Source organism: Capra hircus, chromosome 1, assembly GCF_001704415.2.
Source record: "Capra hircus breed San Clemente chromosome 1, ASM170441v1, whole genome shotgun sequence".
Classification (NCBI taxonomy): domain Eukaryota; kingdom Metazoa; phylum Chordata; class Mammalia; order Artiodactyla; family Bovidae; genus Capra; species Capra hircus.
The window spans coordinates 110,517,072-110,533,031 of record NC_030808.1 but is presented as its reverse complement, the minus strand read 5'-3'; positions in this window follow the sequence as shown (position 1 = coordinate 110,533,031).

Here is a 15,960-nt window from a genome sequence, read left to right as displayed (position 1 = left end):
AGTGCAGAAGCCAGTGTGGAGGCTGACTGTTTCATCAAGAACACAAAGTGTATTGTATTTCAGCTTAAGCATGTCAAGTAGTGAACTTTTTCTTGTTCTTAGGACATCCTTTGGCTTACACTTGAGCTCTCAGTGTCCTGAGAGAGACTGTGGTGGTGGTGATGGTGGTGTCACTCAGTCATGTCCTGCTTTTGCAATCCTGTAGACTATAGCCTGCCAGGCTCCTCTATCCATGGGATTTCCCAGGCAAGAATACTGCAGTGGGTTGCCATTTCCTTCTCCAGGGGATCTCCCAACACAGGAATTGAACCTGGGTTTCTTGAATCACGGGCAGATTCTTTACTCAGAGCTACAAGAGAAGTTCAATGAAGAGGAGACAGGGACACAAAATGGGCAGAATGTAATAGAGATAGATGATTTATGGTGCATCAAGAAAGGACTATCTCATTGTATTCATTATTGTAGTATTGTCCTAGGGTGATCATAACAAAGTACCACAAATGGGTGGCTTAAAACAACAGAGATGTATTGTCTCCCAGTTTTGAAGGCTAGGAGCCCCAAATCAAGATGTCAGCAGGACCCTGCTCTCTTCTGAAACCTACAGAGGAAGTCTTCTTTGCTTCTTTCTGGCTTCCAGTGGTTGGCTAGTGACCTTCGGCATTTACTGGTTTATAGCTGCGTAACTGAACTGAACTGAACTGAACTAGTCTCTGCTTTCATCACTATGTGCTTCTGTGTTTGCCTGTGGCTGTGTCTTTCAAGGACACTATTATATTGAATTAGGTCCCACCCTTCTCCAGTATGATCTCATCTTAACTAATTATATCTATTTCCAAATTTTTGTGGCCCTATTTCCAATTAAGTTCACATCCTAACTTACTAGGGATAAAGATTTCAACCTATCTTTCTTTTTTTTTTTTTTTTTTTTGAGGAGACATAATTCATCCCATAATGCTCATGTTCACAGGAAGGAAGATAGGGAGAGGGAAGGGAGGAAGAAAGAAAAGTGATAGTTATGGGTAATACATTGGAAGGCTAATGTTTACAGACCACTACTTCCCTACCCTGTTTTAACAAAAAATTGCTTCTAAGGCCTCTGTTATTTGGGTAAATTGCCGTCTCTTACTTTCTTAAAGTATTCTTCTGGTAGAAACTGTTATGTACTGAACAATCTTCTGTTCTTTGCACTAAATTTTGGGCAGTGGTTGTCAGACCCTGCTGGATATTCCAGATCACCTGGGAACTTGGTAAAAATAAACAGATATCCAGTCTCTATCTTATTTCAATGAGCCTACCTCTGTATCTTCTAAATGGTGCCCTCCAGTCTGAGAACCTCTGGCCTTGGGCATATATAGCTTGCAGTCTTTCTACCCCAATCTCTGCCAACATCGTGGATGCATCATCATCCACACAGAAGACTCAGCTAACAGCAGACTTTTCCTATCTTGACCTCTTCACCCTCAGTGACCTTCTAGTCCAGGCCTTTCAAGCCAGCCCCTCCCACAGCCACATCAGCAGTATCACACTAAAGTGTGAAAGCAATGTCTCTTGCCTCCTACTGGCTTCCTACATTCCTCCCTCAGCCCCAGGCCATCTGGTGGCCACTCCCTCTAGCCCATCTTGAAATCTGAGATAGCTCCAGACCGCCTCTTCCCACAGGCCCACATCTGGTCCAGGAGCAATGCTCCTCGCCTCTGGCCCGGGAGATGGCCTTCCAGCGCAGCTCAGCGGCCCCCACCACCTCCCATTTGGCCAGAGCTTCTCTTACCAGTCCTTATACTCTTTGAACCGAAGGAGGCATGTTGGAAGCTCTTCGGGTGCTTTCTTAAATTATCTCTCTCACTTGGTTTGAGAAGAGAGGAGAACCACTCCCTTCACCTAGGAGAGGGGAGAAGAAACAGTCAAGGTATTCCAATTCTTAAAAGAAAATGTCTCCCAATTTTTCAACCCCTGTGCTTATACATACTCCAGTTGAGTGGATTTAAGGTCACAAAACCAGTTTGACCCCCCTTTACAAGCCCTGCATTGGTGATATAGCCCCTCATTATAGCACCTATTGTTTTCTTCTCAATCTTTAGGGCTTCAGCCAAAAGGAAAACAGAAAGAGCCCCTACTGAACATCCTGTTTACATACAGCACTGCTCCCTAATTTAGGAAATGGCTAGTTTGTTTGTTAAACAAGTTTCACTGGGACCATTCCTTGATCTTAAGGGGACCTTTCCTTAATCCATGCTTCCCTTCACTTTCACCACAGGACATGTCCTGCCTCCCTGCATCCCAGGTTAGATTTCATGGTTCATGCTTTCAGTAAGTCCCTTGTCTCCTTAACTCCGGGAGTTGGTGATGGACAGGGACACCTGGCGTGCTGTGGTCCATGGGGTCGCAAAGAGTAGGACACAACTGAGCAACTAAACTGAACTGAGCTCTGGGCCCTCACTGCCAACAATGCTGTTATATTTCTTTGGCCAACGGGCTCTCTTATTCTCTGCAAGGGCCATTTCAGATCTTCTCCACACTCCTCAATCTCCAAACTCCTGCCTTGATGCTCACTCAGAAAATATCTTATCTTTTATTTCTTAGAGAAAACAGAAGTCATTATACTGTAACACCTTCTCCCTAGCATATTTACCACCCAACTTACATGGGCACCCACGGTATTCTCTGTCCCTCCTGTTAAAATAGAGGTATTCATACTTTGGTCCAAGACCAATGCCTCTGTCTCTTCTTCAGATCTCATTCCCTCTCACTTTCTTAGGAACCATATCCATTAACGCTTCTTCAATCTGGATTTCTATGGTATCTGAATATATTAAAGTCTCCCCTAGATTAACAAACCTGCAATAGCTTACATAAAGTAATTACTGTGTATCACCATTGTGCTAAGTACTTTATATATGTAACCTATTTATATATTTTTAAAAATTTATGTATTTCTTTATTTTTGGCTACACTGGGTCTTTATGACTGTGCTTGGGCTTTCTCTGGAAATGGCAACCCACTCCAGTACTCTTGCCTGGAGAATTCCATGGACGGAGGAACCTGGTAGGCTAGAGTCCATAGGGTCACAAAGAGTTGGACACGACTGAACGACTTTCCTTTCACTTCAGTTTGGGCTTTCTCTACTTGCTGTGTGCTGGCTTCTCAATGCGGTGGCATCTCTTGTTGCCATGCCTATGCTCTAGGGTGCACAGGCGCAGCTGATCCAAGGCATGTGGATTCTTCCCAGACCATGGGTCAAACCTGTGTCCGCTGCATTGGCAGGCAGATTCTTAACCACTGGACCAACTGGGAAGTCCATATACAACTTATTTAGTCATCATATTACCATGTGAAGTAGGTAGCCTTTTTAACTCCTTTTTTTTTAAGAGGAAATCAATTCAGAGAGTACATAACTTGTCCAAGATCATACAGCTGATGGGTAAAGTGGGATTCAAACTGAAGCAGTCTAATCCCACAGGCTTTTCTATTCTCTGGATTCCCTGTTGGTCTGTTTCTGTTGCCTATTGTTTCTCTACATTTTCTTATTTCGTTGTTTCCTCCACGACCTGCTTCTTTCCCCGTCTTGCTCCAATTTTTATTATGACAAATTTGAAATTACAGAAAGCTGCCAGAATAGTGCAATGGGTACCTATATATCTTTTATTGAGATTCACACACATGAATAGGTGTACACACACAGAGAGAGGCAGTTACACAATGACATGATTCGAATTTCAATTACCATGGTACACTAACTGTAACTGTGTAAAGTACAAACTTCACTGCCAGCGCTTCAGTCTTCAAATAGCTACATAATTAACAGATGCTTGTAATGACCTGTGACAGTGACCAATCATGACATGTCTTTCAAATCTGTTCGAATGGTCACTACACATCTGTTACTCAGTTTATGCAGAGATAGCACAGCATACAATTGTATTGCCTCCTTGCCTCTCAGTGATAAATTCACAAGACATTTTATAAAAAGGGTATTGACCAAAAAAGATGAAAATGCAAGAAAGAAATGATAAATAATAATGCTGAAAGTGAAATTCAAATCAAACATAAATGGAGTTATGCAAGACTTAACTGGGAATATTGACACTGCTACCATTAGATATGCTCTGGAAATGCAGCCAGAGGAACTTAGTGAAGGCAAATCTATCCATCTTCTTAGTGAAGATTAATGAGGAAAGCGGTTGTGATGAAAAGGATGACGATGTCCCAGGGAAGTGACAGTATCAAACACTTCACTTTATAGGAGCGTTTGGAAATATTTCATAACGTTGTAGGTGAAAGAGATGAAAGGCGGCAAACTGACTCAAACTTAGGAGTATGACAATTTGAAAGGCATAGAGAAGATTCTATATAGTTACATGATCAGAAGAACTGTTCAAACTACTCTTCAGTTTTTATGAAGAAATGAAATACTTTAATCCTCAATATTTCTAGTGTTTTAAATTACAGTACCACTTCATGGCAGATCGAAGGGGAAAAAGTGGAAGCAGTGACAGATTTTATTTTCTTGGGCTCTCAAATCACTGTAGATGGTGACTGCAGCCATGAAATTCAAAGACGCTTGCCCCTTGAAAGGAAAGCTGTGACAAACGTAGACGGCATATTAAAAAGCAGAAACATCACTTTGCCAGCAAAGGTGCCTACAGTCAAAGCTATGGTTTTTCCAGTAGTCATGTATGGATAATGAGAGTTGGTCCATAAAGAAGACTGAGTGCCAAAGAATTGATGCTTTTGAACTGTGATGTTGGAGAAGACTCTTGAGAATCTTTTGGACTGCAAGATCACACAGTCAATCCTAAAGGAAATCAACCTTAAATATTAACTGGAAGGACTGATGCTGAAGCTGAAGCTCCAATAACTTTGGCCAACTGATGCAAAGAGCCATCTCATTGGAAAAGACCCTGATGCTGGGAAAGATTGAAGGCAATAGGAGAAGGGGGCAGCAGAGGATAAGACGGTTAGATATCATCACCAGCTCAGTGGATATGAATTTGAACAAACTCCAGGAGATAGAAGTGGACAGAGGAGCCTGGTGTGCTGCAGTTCATGGGGTTGCAGAGTCAGAGATGATTTAGCAACTGAATGATAGCATACTAAACAAAAATTGAAAGTGAAAGTGAAGTCACTCAGTCATGTCGACTCTTTGTGACCCCATGGATTGTAGCCACCAGATTCCTCTGTCCATGGGACTTTCCAGGCAAGAGTACTGGAGTTGGTTGCCATTTCCTTCTTTTCCTTTTCCTATATTTATAACTGAACATAAGAGTTTATAGTGTTTTGATATAACTGTTTACAGGTCATAGAACAGTGATCATTTCCCCCACTGATCATTAAAAATACTTTTGCACAGTTTCACTTTACACAGTCATTTAAAAAAATTATTTATTTTTGGTTGCACTGTGTAGGCTTTCTCTAGTTGCAGTGAGCAAGGGCTACTGTTCATTGCAGTGTGAGGGCTTCTCACTGCAGTGGCTGCTTTTGCGGCAGAGCACAGATTCTAAGATACGTGGCCTTCAGTAGTTATGGCACCTGGGCTTAGTTGCTCTTTGGCATATGGAATAATCCAGGACCAGGGATCACACCCATGTCCCCTTGCACTGGCTGGTGGATTTTTATCCACTATGCCACCAGTCTTTTTTTTTTTTAACGTGGTCATTTTTGAGTTTTGCACTACCAGGCAAAATGAGGACTGCATATATGTACACATTTTTTTTTTTTTCTAAACCATTTGATGTCATGATGCTTCATCTTGTAAATATTTCAACATGTATCTCTGTCTCTTAAGAACAAGGACATTCTTCTACATAATCGCAATACCTCTCTTACCACTCTCAAGAAGTTTGACATTAATAACATATATCCATTATGTATTCAAATTTTCCCAACCGTCTGAATAATAGTTTTTGCCGCATTTTTTAATATCTAATGTCTATATAAAGCTCAGACATGGCCTTTAGTTTCCTTTAACCTAGAATACTTTGGCTGCTTTTGTTTTCTTTTCCTCTCATAACACTGCTATTCCTTACTGAGTTCTGCAGAGTGTCCCACTATTTGTGTGATTATTCTCTCATGCTTAGATTAAGACATTTATGTTCTAGAAATTTTTGCCTCCACCTACCCTACTCCCACTTCCCAACCAGGCCCCTGGTAGCTATGGGAAGGTATGCTGACATTTCTGTAATGTCCTTCTTTTCTTTATATTCCTTTCTTTCTCCTTAACCAAGTAACTAACCAATCCTCTTCTCTCCAAAAAACAAAACCAAACTATTCTACAACTAGCTCCCTCAACCCTCCCACACATTCTTGAGAAGGACTGAAATTCCATCATGCACTTCCTTCATTCTATTGTTTCTAGAGCAGGTCCTCTTTTAACCCCTTGGGTGCTTAAATGCCTGCACATTCCAGTCAAAATGCACTCTCCAGAAAAGACTGAAAACTCTTTCACTAAACTTGAAATGACTACCAGTAGTTTAAAAAAGTCACATCTCCCAGAGGAGAGTTTTCCTTTTGAGAAATATGTTCAGTGCCCAGCCAGTTGCCAAGGCATAATAGAACCTCTAATTTTTTGTTCAGTTAAATTGCCATATAGCTCAGTAGGTAAACTTGAGACTTCCATATCAAACTCTGTCTTCATTAAAGCACTGCTTTCAGAGTGTTAACAGTTTTTATTGATAAGTTCATATAGGAGAGAGCTAGAGTCTTGGATGATCAGGTGGGCATTTGCAGATCTTTGTGATATTGCTGTTTTACCCTTGGCAAAGAAAATAATTCTTATAAGTTTCATGGATGGCTTACCTCATGAACTATTTATTAACTTGAATTCAGAGAAGACAAAGTTTTATCTTAAGGTCTCATTCATCTAAAGCTCCAAACACATGCCTTACGCTATAATCAAAGGTCAATATATTTGACAAGAATACTACATAGATGATGGTTTGTCTTCTTTTGTTCATCATATCAGGTTTATAATGTCTATTAGCAGTCATTTAAGTTTGACCATTGGGTTAAGCTAGTGTGTGATTTCTTTAATGGTCAGATTACTTCTTTACTTATTTTAAAAAAAAAACATTTATTTGGCTGCATCAGATCTTAGTTACATCATCTGGGATCTTTTGTTGCCTTGTATGAAATGGCAACCCACTCCAGTATTCTTGCCTGGAGAATCCCATGGATGGAGGAGCTTGATGGGCTACAGACCACGGTCACAAAGAGTCGGACACGACTGAGCGACTTCACTTTATGGACTCTATAGTTGTGGAGTGTGCTGCTCCGAGGCGTGAGGAATCTTAGTTTCCCAACAAGGGAACCCAAGTGTAGAACCCAAGTCTTCTGCATTGCAAGGCAGATTCTTAACCATAGGACCATCAGGGAAATCCCATTTTTCCTTTAGTTATTAATGAGTAATGTTTGGGCTTCTCTGGTGGCTCAGACAGTAAAGAATCTGCCTGCGATGCAGGAGACCGAAGTTTGATCCCTAGGTTAGAAAGGTCCCCAAGAGAAGGGAATGGCAATCCACTCCAGTATTTCTGTCTGGAGAATTCCATGGACAGAGGAGCCTAGTGGGCAACAGTCCATGTAGTCAAAAAGAGTTGGACACAGCTGAGCGACTAACACTTTCACTTTTTCTTTTTATCAATGTACAAGGAGATACTTGGAGACTATGTGAATGTTTTATTTTCCAACCTTTCACCCAGTAGTGTTAACATCCACTGATGATCTTTCCTTGTCAATTATTAGTTGTTATGAAATGATGATTTTCTAATCTTGTCGATCCATCTACATTTATTACCTGGAACCCTTCTGTAAAGAAGAGCTTTCCGTCCTCCTCTGTACCCTGCCTCCACTCCCTGCCTTTTTTTCTTTCTTTCTTTCTTTTTTTTTTTTTTTGAGTATTTTGATTGACTCATAGATTCTTTTTCATTCAATATATTATAATGAATTGCCATCATTATTTTTAGAATTCAAATTGCCCTGTTTTGGCCAGTAGGAGAAACTTTAAATCTGGCTTCTGTGTCCTTTGACATATCCCATTAGTTTGGAATGCTTATCTGGTTGCTTTTAATTGAGTGCCAGATATTGCATTTAGATAATTGTAAAAATAGTTTGAGGCCTACAATAATATTATCTTTCTCCAAGGAGGATTTATGTTTGCTTCTGGCAAGAGGTTAAGGCCACTAGCAATCCTAGATCATTTTAATCCAATTGCAGAACCTGAGAGGATTTGAAGCTAGGAGGGCTGGTCTATTTCTGGTTTACCCTCACTCCCCATGTAGTCCTTTGGGTCCCAACCCCAAACCTGGCGTCTCTCCTCTTGACCTTTCCTGAACTTCAGTTTTTATACCTCGATCCCTGCTAGGCTGTCAAAAGTTCACTTCAGCTTCTCAACCACCTCTTTGGGAAAAGTGGCTTGAAATGTTCTGCTCACCTCTGAGTCTTCTTTTCTCAGGTCTAATTACCGTAATTCTTTATGTTAGCTCTTGGAATAATTAAAAAAGATTTTTTTTCCAACTTTGTGGGTTGTCTGGGTAAGAGGGCTAGCCTGAATTACCTAATCTATTACTGGAAGTGGAAGTTCTCCTGACCCCAGAGCTGACCTTTAAAAATAAACTATGGTCACATCATTTTTCTAATTTAAACACTGAAGTGACTGCCTATATTTCTGCCAAATTCTTAATCAAGCCTGAAGGTCTATATCCCCACAACATCTCTAGCCACTCTCCTCACTTTCTACTTTCTAGACATACTTGCTCTCTTTGCATGCCACACCTTCACAATTTTGGCTTTGCATTTGCGGTTCCCATCTCCTGACCTCTGTTCATTTCTCCCACCCAACTCACTCTGAGCTAGTTAATGCTTCCTTAATCTTCAGAGCTCAGTCAAATGTTTATTCGTCAATGAAGCCTTCCCTGGCTTCCCCAGCCTAGGTAGGTCTCAGTGATGACACCCTGCTGTTCTTCAAAGCATTTAGTAAAGTTTGTAATTTTAGATTGATTTGAGTGATTATTCAAGTAATATCTGTCATCTTCCATATCCTATATGAAGGCAGGAATCATGTCTGTTCTGCTCACCATTACACACCCAGCAACTATTTGTGGCAGGCATTCAACAAAATAGAAGAATGAATAAAATTAATTGTCAATCAACACTCCTTTTCTAGGTCACTTACATATGCAATTAGCCCACTTATTTTTTTTTACCAACGGGTCCACATACAGGATTTTGTTGATGTTGTTACAATTTCCTGGCTTTTAACTTTGAAGCCTGATAAACAGTTTCAGTTTCCTTTTCTCTTACGGTCACATTGATCTCATGTCTGTAGAAGATTCTTTTTAACCAAAGAAACATTTTGATGTTTTTTGATGACTTTACATAACTCTGAAACCAAGAGGTTTCAGTGTAAACACACTGATGGAGAAATAACCAATTCAGAGCCTTGATTTCCAATTAAGTGAAGTCTTTAGAAAGTGAAAAATAAAAGTCAGAGTCTCAGGTAGGTGATAGAGTCAAAAGAATTCAGTTAATAATGTTGCAAATATTTCCTTTTGTTTAATATAGATTTCCCTGGTAAATTTCCATCTGCTTTGCATTTGAAAATAAAAGACAGCTGCTTTTTAAAAGTTTGTAGGCAAGAAGTCAATAAATAATGGGAACTCTAATTGCTACTATAGGTTTTTGTTTTAAAACCAGACTTTGGCTTACATTGCTAGAAACTTGTATGCACCTGTGTCAATTTTTTAAAAATATTTATTTATTTGGCTGCTGCACTGGGTCTTAGTTGTGGCATACAGGATCTTTAGTTGTGGCATTTGAACCCTTAGTTGTGGCATGTGATATCTAGTTCCCTGACCAGGAATCAAACCCAAGGACCCCTGCATTGGAAATGTGGAGTCTTAGCCACTGGACTACTAGGGAAGTCCCTCAATTCTTTTTTTAATAAATTTGTTTTTCATATTATAATATACTTGACTTGGCTATTTTTCTTCCTCTAAACAAATAGAACCCATACAAATGTCAGTTGTTTTTTTAGACTCAAATTAATTTCATAGCTTCCCCCAATGGGATCTTCATTAACAAAGTTAGATAATAAGACTTGTAAATTAGCTTAGATTTATAGATTTTTTTTTCCTAACATGCCAAACTTGCCTCTACCTCAGATGCTATTCCACCTACCTGAAATGCTCTTCCCCTAATATCCTCATGGCTAGTGACTGTATCTTCCCCAGGCTTCTGCTTAGATGTTTCTCTTGAAGGAAATGCCTTTCTGAATGGCACATCATTTTTTAAAAGGCCCTCATTACTTACTCAAACTATGTTTTTTAACATCTTACCCAGACTGTATATCTTTATCCAGGACAGTCCTAGTTTCATTTGCATTCTCTTAACATAACTATAAATAATTACTCTCAATGTGTCCTTGTTTGATGCATTATGTGGCTTGTCTACCCTTGAAAAAATAATGTGAAAGTGTTAGTCACTCAGTCATGTCTGACCCTCTTTGGCCCCACGAGCTATAGCCCGCCAGGTTCCTCTATCCATGGAATTCTTCAGGCAAGAATACTGGAGTGGGTAGCCATTCCCTTTTCCAGGGAAGCTTCCAGACTGTTACCATGTCTTATTTTTATAGCACTCATCACTACCTGATACCATCTGTCTGTCTCCTCCTATTAGAATATTGATAGGAATTGAGCATTTTTTCTATTCTCTAGTATCCCTAGCACTTAGAAATGCTTAGAGCACAAATATTCAGTAAATGTGTTGAAGGAATGAGGGAATAGGTCATTAAGTACATGCTAATGTTAAATGTTGAATTTGTTGGATCATAGAAAAAGCAAGAGAGTTCCAGAAAAACATCTGCTTTATTGGCTATACCAAAGCCTTTGACTGTGTGGATCACAACAAATTGTGGAAAATTCTTAAAGAGATGGGAATACCAGATCACCTTATCTGCCTCCTGAGAAATCTGTATGCAGGTCAAGAAGCAACAGTTAGAACAGACATGGAACAATAGACTGGTTCCAAATTGGGAAAGGAGTATGGCAAGGCTTATATTGTCACCCTGCTTGTTTAACTTATATACAGAGTACATCCTGTGAAATGCCAGGCTGGATGAAGCACAACCTGAAATCAAGGTTGCCAGGAGAAACATCAGTAACCTCAGATATGGAGATGACACCACCCTTATGGCAGAAAGCAAAGAACAAAAGAGCCTCTCGATGAAACTGAAAGAAGAGAGTGAAAAAGTTTGCTTAAAACTCAACATTCAAAAAACTAAGATCATGACATCTGGTCCCATCACTTCATGGCAAATAGATGGGGAAACAGTGGAAATAGTGAGATACTTTATCTTTTTTGGCTCCAAAATCACTGTAGATGGTGACTGCAGCCATGAAATTAAAAGACACTTGCTCCTTGGAAGAAAAGTCATGACCAACCTAGATAGCATGTTAAAAAGCAGAGACATTACTTAGCTAACAAAGGTCCATCTAGTCAAAGCTATGGCTTTTCCATTAGTCATGTATGGATATGAAAGTTGAACTATAAAAAAAGCTGAGCACTGAAGAATTGATCCTTTTGAACTGTGATGTTGGAGAAGATTCTTGAGAGTCCCTTGGACTGCAAGGAGATCAAACCAGTCAATATTAAAGAAAATCAATCGTGAATATTCATTGGAAGGACTGATGCTGAAGCTGAAACCCCAATACTTTGGCCACCTGATGCAAAGAACTGACTCATTAAAAAAGACCCAACTCGATGGACATGAGTTTGAGCAAGCTCTGGGAGTTGGTGATGGACAGGGAAGCCTGGTGTGCTGCAGTCCATGGGGTCTCAAAGAGTCGAACACGACTGAGCGACTGGACTGAACTGAATGTTAAATGCTCTCCTGTGAATTAGACAGGAGAAGCTAAGACGGTCTATGTTCAATGCATAAGTCCCAGCTGAGAGATTCTTGTTTGATTGGTCTTATGTAAAGAATATATACATATATATTCTTTATATATATAAACAGATACACACACACACATATATAATAAGTAGCTGAAGTGATTCTCAGGCCAAGTTGAAAACCTATGGTCTAGGTGCTATATGCCTAGAGGAGTCAGAGATGAAAGGCAGGTGGACTTTAAAGCCATCTCTTTTCAGTGAATGGCTAGCATGTCCAGTCTATCAAAATCAACACACTGAACTTGGATATTAGCATGAAAATTTATGCTCTGTACATGATCCTGCCCAGTGTGACTGGCCAGGGCTAATGATGAATTAAATTCCTAAATTCTGTTTTTGTCCCTGGAAAACGTTTAGTATAGACAGAGTACGGGCTTTGCAGGGCATGAAAAGAAATGGAAACTGTTTATAGTCCAGAATGTCTTATGACAATATATAAGTGGGAAAAGGGAGGTTGTCTATGGAGAACTGATTCTGGGACTTGATGAAAATGAACACTTGGTCACAATTTATTCACTACAGGGAATAACTTTGTTATCAAACCTGTGCATACACCTTAATTATATTGCTAGGATAAATTCACACAGTAGAAATGCTTTTAACTCAGATGATGCTGCTGCTGCTGGAGAAATGCTTTTAACTCAAATGGTACCTGCATACAATTTTCAAGATTACTTGGGAATCTTTATTACTTGGGAATTCACTTTTTAAATATATAAACATTTTCCCTATTAAATTTAGGTGTACTTCGAGTATAAACAACTGAGTTGCTTAACATGCTAAGAAATAATATCAATAATACTAGATATAATAATTCTAGAAATCTTAGTAATTCTCTGACGATATGTAGTTCAGCTTAATTCTTCCTCACTATATATTCTTAGCACTTTGCATGTATAACTATTAAAGCACCCACCACACTATAATGTATTTATTTGTTTTACTTTTTGGCCATACCCGCCAAGCCTCCCTTCCCTCCTAGCATATGTATCTCCCCAAGTCCACCCCTCTCCACCCCCCTGACATTCTCCCTTCCTCCAACCCCAGAGTGTTTTAAACTCTGAACTCTTAAAGCAGCAGTGTCTGGAACATCTTGAAAGTGCAGAATCCTCTGCCTTTTGACATTTCTATTTCAAGAGGTCTAGGGTGGGGCTAGGCAATCTGTAGCTGACTTTTCCAGGTGATCTGGGTGGTCAGTTCACAAACAACCAACAGAAAGTAGGACTTATCTTAGTCATTATTGCATAACTAGTACTTGGTATGTACACACCCAATAGAAGTGAATTGAATAAACTGAATGAATGGCCTGGTAAAATTGTGGGACTTCTCTGAAGGAATCATTTAATACAGATGAAAACCAGTTAGATTAAACTTTGATTGTGTGCTGCATGAATTAACCAACAGGTCTAAAATGAAGGGGATTAAAGATTACACCTGGCTGTCATGGATTCTATGAAGATAAGAACAGTCCAGTAAGCAACTAAGCCTGTGCACCACAACCATTGAACCTGTGCTCTAGAGTCTGGGAATCACAACTACTGAGCCCACGTGCTGCAACTGTTGAAGCCTGCGTGCCCCAGAGCCTATGCTTTGCAACAGGGGAAGTCACTGCAATAAGCCCACACACCTCAACTGGAGTAGCCCCTGCTTGCCACAACTAGAGAAAAGCCTGAGAGCAGCAACAAGACCCAGTATAGTCATAAATGAATAAAATTATTTAAAAAAAAAAGAACAGGTCAATAGATTATTAGGCACTTTACAAATAAAATTTGGATAAACACAATAGATTGTGATCTGGCATAAGCATTTTAGAATTCATTCTATTTTCTCTGTATCATTTTCCAGTAAGCCTTCACTTTTTCCCAGACAGAAGTATCTTGTTGCCTCATCAGAGGTGGAGAAAAGATGTGAGTTTCAAGATAAAAGGAGATTATAAATGAGAAATATTTTTAAAACTTGGAAATGGTCTGCAAAGTGAACATTCTATCACTTTTTGAAAATATGAATCTTAACTTTACATTTATCAAAACATGTTCATGTTAAGTTCTAAGCCATCTTACCTCTGAGCTTTACATTAATTCACCCTTCATTCCTGCTGATGAAATTCTCTACTTTTAGTTGCTGTGACATATTGTCTAGTAGCATTTTCCAATCTTCTCCCACCAACACTATATTTAAGATCCACTTGAGGTAAATAAATTTCAGCCAGAATCTTTTCTTACTCTAGGATCCAAGAGTAGAGAACTGCCTCTCAGGAAAATAGGAAATCTTCCTTCAGATAAATTCCAAGAGTGGCCCATTAGTAACAACATCAAGATAGGGTTTTCACCAATAGGTTTCATGTTTTAAAACATCAGTAATTCAGTTGCATAAAAATAGTATGACTTTTCTCTCACTTTGAATATATCACATACATGTACTTTGAGTTAGAGAATAAGCTGTCCTTATATACACAGCCAGAAAAAATTACAGCTTGGACTTAGCACTCAAAGATAAGGAATTGTCAACCTGCCATTTATGCAAATTGGCTGTGTTCTCAGAACGAAATTGCTGAGAGCCAAGCCCTCTGTTTTAAAGTCTCAGGTCTTCATTGTGCTTTCTGAGTCATGCTAGTCACTGTTTCCTTCTTGGACTGGGAACCAGAAATGATTGTCTTTCCACCAGAAGGTTGTTGGGGAATTAACTATTACTAATAATTGTGAAATCAGAAAGCAAGAAAGAGATATTAATACTTTACAGCACACATTCTGTTAGTAAAAATGAAAACAGGAGATCTTCAGTCACTTGAAGTTTCAAGTAATCTCAGCTTTTACATGAATAAATTGTTCATTGGAAGTACTATACTGAACCGAGCAGTCATACTAAAGTAAATCCAGCAGAAAAGAATCATGCGAATTAGCAATAAAAGGAGTACATGTGTGCTTGCTTAGTCGTGTCTGACTCTTTGTGACCCCATGGGCTGTAGCCTGCCAGGCTCCTCTGTTCATGGAATTTTCCAGGGAAGAATACTAGAGTGGGTTGCCATTGAAAAGAAATTGGAATATTTCAATCCTATAAGCATATTTAAAAACAGATGACTTAGGGCCACATATAGAAAGTATGCACATGCATCTGCCATATATATTGCATATATGTTTGTGTCTTGTAGTTTTGAAGAGCATTCGAATAGGCACTTCTTCATGTACATGTACTTCTAATATTTAATCTAGTGACTTGAATGTAGTACTCAGTGAATAAATGATTTTTTTAAGTGAAAAGTTAAGAAGTTTTTTAAGTTAAGTTCAGTGACAAGAAACCAGTTAAGTAAACCTTAGTTACTTGGAAAGTTAAACAGCTATTTGTTTCCACATGGAAAACTGCTTATAATATAATGTTAGGTAAAATATGAATATACTATAATATTATAATAAAAAACCTTTGAATAAAATAAGACAGAATAACTATAGCAGGGCTATACCATGGTTTCCCTGGTAGCTCAGTGGTAAAGTATTTGCCTGCCAATGCAGGAGATGAGGGTTTGATCCTTGGGTTGGGACTATCCCCTGGAGAAGAAAATGGCAACCAATTCCAATACTCTTGCCTGGGAAATCCCATGGACAGAGGAGCCTGGCGGGCTGCAGTCCATGGAGTTGCAAAGAGTCAGATATGATTTAGTGGCTAAACAACAACAGCTATAGCAAAATGTTAAAATGAGACTTGGGAAGTTTCACCTATGGGTAGTCTTATGTCTCCTCTCTGCTTTCTTTTTCTTTAATAAACATGTATTATAAAATGTTATATAATATATGTACTATATAACATGTATATAATTTGGCATATCTGGAATTGGCAGGAAATGCTATAGGAGTAGAAATATTGCTTTGTGACAGTTCTTATGTTTCTGACATTCTAGGTCATGCTGCTGTCTAATTGGTTGAGCCTGCAAGCAGGAAGATTTAGTTAGAAGATAACTTGTGGCAGTTTCTGCTTTAGCCAAGAATATGTTTAGCTACATGTAACAGAAAACAGTTTAACCAAATT